Below are 6,574 nucleotides of genomic sequence, written 5' to 3' on the forward strand. Positions count from 1 at the left end.
AATAGACAAACAAAACAGAATAAAACAAAACAAGAAACAGCATTGTCCTAGTGTGGGTGTCCTCAGAAGCAGGTCCTGAGACAAGGATTTGAGGGCAAGCAGTTCATTTGAGAGGAGAACCAGAGGACACAGGTAGAGAAGAGAAGAAGAGAGACTGGGAATGAGGATGTGTCATCATGCAGATCACTCCTACAGGTAGCTGGGGATGAAACCAACCGGGCAACTCCAGGGCCAGTGGAAAACACACCTCACACTGTCCTGCCTGAGGACTGCTGACTGAGAAGGTTAGTTCTCTGTTACTTTGGGCCACCATCTTTGTGGGAAGCCAGTACTCCTGCCATCAGAGGTGCCCTTAGGCAATGAGATACAGATGGTGGCCAATGGCAGTCAGTTTAGATGGGCAGTCCTGAGGGGATATGGCTGGGCTCTGCCTGCATCCACTACACAGGTCATTACAGGTCAAAGGAGTCCATTGGCTCATATTCCACATTCACAAATGCCCCCAAATTTGAGCTAACACGTCATCCCTGAGGGTACAGAAGTAGTTATAGAAATATACATATAGGATTGGAAGATGTCTATCAGATAACTTTCAATTTGTGTCCTATTAACAAAACACAATAATAATGGTTATATATAATCAATTTAGTGTTTTTCATCAATCCTTTCTTTACCTTGTAATTCATATAATTATATTATCTTGTATTTTTCTTTTAAAGATATATTTTCTGGGATCCCTGGGTGACGCAGCGGTTTGGCGCCTGCCTTTGGCCCAGGGCACGATCCTGGAGACCCAGGATCGAATCCCACGTCAGGCTCCCGGTGCATGGAGCCTGCTTCTCCCTCTGCCTGTGTCTCTGCCTCTCTCTCTCTCTGTGTGTGACTATCATAAATAAATAAAAATTAAAAAAAAATAAAGATATATTTTCTTAAATATGAATATTTTAATTTAACAATTAAAAATTTTTAATTCCCTACTTTTAACATTTCTTTATTTTTTAGTGCATTGCAAGCCTCAAAATCTGAAAACAAACCAGGCCTTTGTCACCATTGGACAGGAGCCACTTAAACCCAATACAATCATGGAGAAATTAGGGGCAAATTTAAAAAGAAAAAGGAAGGACCCAAGTGATAAAAAATCAGGTGTACTTTGCTCTCACCTAATTGATTAGAGGGGTGATAGAGCTGTGTGCACTATATCCACGCTGAGTGGTTTCTTCTTCGGTTTGCAGGCACTTCGTCGCGCAGAGATGGAAAAATGATTCTCAGAAACTCTACTTTGTGGACCTAACCTAACAGTTCCAGCTGATCCATGGGATCTCTCACATGTTGCTTCAAGTTCTCACCTTAAATAAAACAAATTAGGAGCAAAAAAAGTGACTATTGTTGGATGATAAATCAGAAAGTTGCCATTTGCCCACTAGAACTAGTGAGACTTACTACATGTTCTGAATACAGTATAAAAATATTGTGGGCAGCAAAGAATGAATAATTATTAAATCTCCAAAATGGAATCAATTAGGTTTTCCTGGAAACCTAGAGAAGTATCAAGAAATTTGTATTTATTTGTATTTGTATAAATTTGTATTTATTTTTGTGGTTTGTTTCAAATATAAGCTCATTAAAATGAGGTATCTTATTTTTCTAATTAAATTATAGTTTAATCACCTTGACATTTAATAGTGAAACTTGCAAATTTCAAAGATAAAAAGAAAATCCTTAAAGCAGCATGAGATGAGAGATCCCTAACTTATATGGGGAGAAATATTAGATTAATAGCAGACCTCTCCACAGAGACCTGACAGGCCAGAAAAGGCTGGCAGGATATATTCAGGGTCCTAAATGAGAAGAACATGCAGCCAAGAATACTTTATCCAGCAAGGCTCTCATTCAGAATAGAAGGAGAGATAAAGAGCTTCCAAGATAGGCAGAAACTGAAAGAATATGTAACCACCAAACCAGATCTGCAAGAAATATTAAGGGGAAAAAAAAAAAGAAATATTAAGGGGGACTCTGTAAAAGAAAGAGGAAGCCCAAAGAAAAAATCCACAAAAATAGGGACTGAATAGGTATTATGATGACACTAAATTCATATCTTTCAATAGTAACTCTGAACGTCAATGGGTTTAAAAATCCCATCAAAAGACACAGGGTTTCAGACTGGATAAAACACCAAGACCCCTCTGTTTGCTGTCTACAAGAGACTCATTTTAGACCTAAGGACACCTACAACCTAAAACTGAAAGGTTGGAGAACCATTTACCATTCAAATGGTCTCAAAAGAAAGCAGGGGTAGCAATCCTCATATCAGATAAATTAAAGTTTATCCCAAAGACTGTAGTAAGACATGAATAGGGACAGTATATCATACTTAAAGGAACTATCCAACAAGAGGACCTAACAATCATGAATATTTATGCCCCTAATGTGGGAGCTGCCAAATATATCAATCAATTAATAACCAAAGTAAAAACGTACTTAGATAATAATGCACTAATACTGGGAGACTTCAACACGGCACTTTCTGCAAATGACAGATAGTCTAAGCACAACATCTCCAAAGAAACAAGAGCTTTAAATGATACACTGGACCAGATGGATTTCACAGATATCTACAGAACTTTACATCCAAATGCAACTGAATACACATTCTTCTCAAGTGCACATGGACTTTCTCCAGAATTGACCACATACTGGGTCACAAATCAGGTCTTAACCAATACCAAAAGATTGGTATCATACCCTGCATATTTTCAGACATAATGCTTTGAAACTTGAACTCAATCACAAGAAGAGATTTGGAAGAAATTCAAACACGTGGAGGTTAAAGAGCATCTTGTTAAAAAATGAAAGGGTCAACTGGGAAATTAGAGAAGAATTTAAAAGATTCATGGAGGGAGCCTGGTGGCACAGCGGATTAGCACCGCCTTCCGCCCAGGGCGTGAACCTGGAGACACCGGATAGAGTCCCTCGTTGGGCTCCCTGCATGGAGCCTGCTTCTCCCTCTGCCTGTGTCTCTGCCTCTCTTTCTCTCTCTCTGTCTCTCATGAGTAAATAAATAAAATCTTTTAAAAAATAAATTAAAAAAAATAAAAGATTCATGGAAACTAATGAGAATGAAGATACAACCATTCAAAATCTTTGGGATACAGCAAAAGCAGTTCTGAGAGGGAAATACATCACAATACAAGCATCCCTCAAAAAAATTGGAAAAAACTCAAAAACACATGCTAACCTTGCACCTAAAGGAACTGGAGAAAGAACAGCAAATAAAACCTACACTCAGGAGAAGAGAGTTAATGAAGATTAGAGCAGAACTCAATTAAATAGAGACCAGAAGAACTGTAGAACAGATCAACAAAACCAGGAGTTGGTTCTTTGAAAGAATTAATAAGACAGATAACCATTAGCCAGCCTTATTAAAAACAAAAGATAAAAGACTCTAATTAATAAAATCATGAATGAAAAAGGAGAGATCACCACCAATACCAAGGAAATACAAACGATTTTAAAAACATATTATGAGCAGCTATACGCCAAAAAATTAGGCAATCTAGAAGAAATGGACATATTTCTGGAAAACCACAAACTACCAAAACTGGAACAGGAATAAATAGAAAACCTGAACAGGCCAATAACCAGGGAGGAAACTGAAGCAGTCCTCACACACCTCCCAAAACACAAAAGTCCAGGGCCAGATGGCTTCCCAGGGGAATTCTATCAAACGTTTAAAGAAGAAACAATACCTATTCTACTAAAGCTGTTCCAAAAGATAGAAAGGGATGGAATACTTTCAAACTCATTCTATCAGGCCAGAATCACCTTAATTCCAAAACCAGACAAAGACCCCACCCAAAAGGAGAATTATAGACCAATATCCCTGATGAACACGGATGCAAAAATTCTCAACAAGATACTAGCCAATAGGATCCAACAATACATTAAGAAGATTATTCACCATGACCAAGTAGGATTTATCCCTGGGATACAACGTTGGTTCAACACTCGTAAAGTAATCAATGTGATAGATCACATCCACAAGAGAAAAAACAAGAACCATAGATCCACTCAATAGATGCAGAGAAAGCATCTGACAAAATACAGCATCCATTCCTGATCCCAACTCTTCAGAGTGTAGGGATAGAGGGAACATTCCTCAGCATCTTAAAAGCCATCTATGAAAAGCCCACAGCAAATATCCTTCTCAGTGGGGAAACACTGGGAGCCTTTCCCCTAAGATCAGGAACACGACAGGGATGTCCACTCTCACCACTGCTATTCAACATAGTACTGGAAGTCCTAGCCTCAGCAATCAGGCAACAAAAAGAAATAAAAGGCATTAAATTGGCAAAGAAGAAGTCAAACTCCCTCTTTGCAGATGACATGATACTGTCCATAGAAAACCCAAAAGACTCTACCCAGATTGCTAGAGCTCATACAGCAATTCGGCAGTGTGGTAGGATACAAAATCAATGCCCAGAAATCAGTGGCGTTTCTATACACTAACAATGAGACTGAAGAAGGAGAAATTGAAGAGTCAATCCCATTCACAATTGCACCCAAAAGCATAAGATCCCTAGGAATAAACCTAACCAAAGAGGTAAAGGGTCTATACCCTAAAAGCTACAGAACACTTCTGAAAGAAATTGAGGAAGACACAAAGAGCTGGAAAAACATTCCGTGCTCATGGATTGGAAGAATTAATATTGTGAAAATGTCAATGCTACCCAGGGCAATTTACACATTTAATGCAATCCCTATCAAATAACACGGACTTTCTTCAGAGAGTTGGAACAAATAATCTTAAGACTTGTGTGGAATCAGAAAAGACCCTGAATAGCCAGGGGAATATTAAAAAAGAAAACCATAGCTGGGGGCATCACAATGCCAGATTTCAGGTTGTACTACAAAGCTGTGATCATCAAGACAGTGTGGTACTGGCACAAAAACAGACACATAGATCAATGGAACAGAATAGAGAATCCAGAAATGAGTCCTCAATTCTATGGTCAACTAATATTCGACAAAGCAGGAAAGAATATCCACTGGAAAAAGGACAGTCTGTTCAATAAATGGTGCTGGGAAAATTGGACAGCCATGTGCAGAAGAAAGAAACTGGACCATTCTCTTACACCAGACACAAAAATAAACTCAAAATGGATGAAAGATCTAAATGTGAGACAAGATTCCATCAAAATCCTAGAAGAGAACACAGACAACACCCTTTTTGAACTTGGCCACAGCAACTTCTTGCAAGATATATCTATGCAGGCAAGGGAAACAAAAGCAAAAATGAATTATTGGGATTTAAGCAAGATAAAAACTGGAAACAGTCAACAAAACTAAAAGACACCCTACAGAATGAGAGAAGATATTTGCAAATGACATATCAGATAAAGGGCTAGTATTCAAGATATATAAAGAGCTTATTAAACTCAACACCCAAGAAACAAACAATCCGATCATGAAATGGGCAAAAGACATGAACAGAAATTTCACAAAGGAAGACATAGACATGGCCAACAAGCACATGAGAAAATGCTCCGCATCACTTGCCATCAGGGAAATACAAATGAAAACCACAATGATATACCCCCTCACACCAGTGAGAATGGTGAAAATGAACAAGACAGGAAACAACAAATGTTGGAGAGGATGTGGAGAAAGGGGAACCCTCTTGCACTTTGGTGGGAATGTGAACTGGTACAGCCACTCAGGAAAACTGTGTGGAGGTTCCTCAAAGAGTTAAAAATAGAGCTACCCTATGACCGAGTAATTGCACTGCTGGGGATTTACCCCAAAGATACAGATGTAGTGAAATGCCGGGACACCTGCACCCCAATGTTTATAGCAGCAATGTCCACAATAGCCAAACTGTAGAAGGAGCCTTGATGTCCTTCAACAGATGAATGGATAAAGAGGATGTGGTCTATGTATACAATGGAATATTCCTCAGCCATTAGAAAGGACAAATACCCACCACTTGCTTCCACGTGGATGGAACTGGAGGGTATTATGTTGAGTGAAGGAAGTCAATTGGAGAAGGACAATCATTACATGGTTTCACTCATATGGGGAATATAAAAAATAGTGTTAGGGATTATAGGGAAAGGAGGGAAAATAAGTGGGAAATATCAGAGAGGGTGACAGAACATGAGAGACACCTAACTCTGGGAAACAAACAAGGGGTAGTGGGAAGGGAGGCGGGCAGGGGGTTAGGGTGACTGGGTGATCAGCACTGAGGGGGACACTTAACGGGATGAGCACTGGGTGTTATGCTATATGTTGGAAAATCAAAAAATATATACAAAAAATTATAGTTTAAAAATTATTAATGTCATTTTTGTGAACCCAAGCTCTAACTTATTCCTGGGTAAAACATGCCTTCTCTAAAATCAAATGTTTCAATAATCATTGACTTACTAGACCATAAACTCATTTATGAATAACTCATTTATACAGATAATCTTCTAACTAGCACTATAATTGAGGAGATGAATAAATATGTTTTATCATAAGCAAGTAGTAGATGGTATTTGTTGAAATTAGGCAATTTGTATTAATTTTCTTTGAT

The sequence above is a fragment of the Canis lupus genome, chromosome 22, assembly GCF_048164855.1.
Source record: "Canis lupus baileyi chromosome 22, mCanLup2.hap1, whole genome shotgun sequence".
In the NCBI taxonomy this organism is placed as follows: Eukaryota; Metazoa; Chordata; class Mammalia; order Carnivora; family Canidae; genus Canis; species Canis lupus.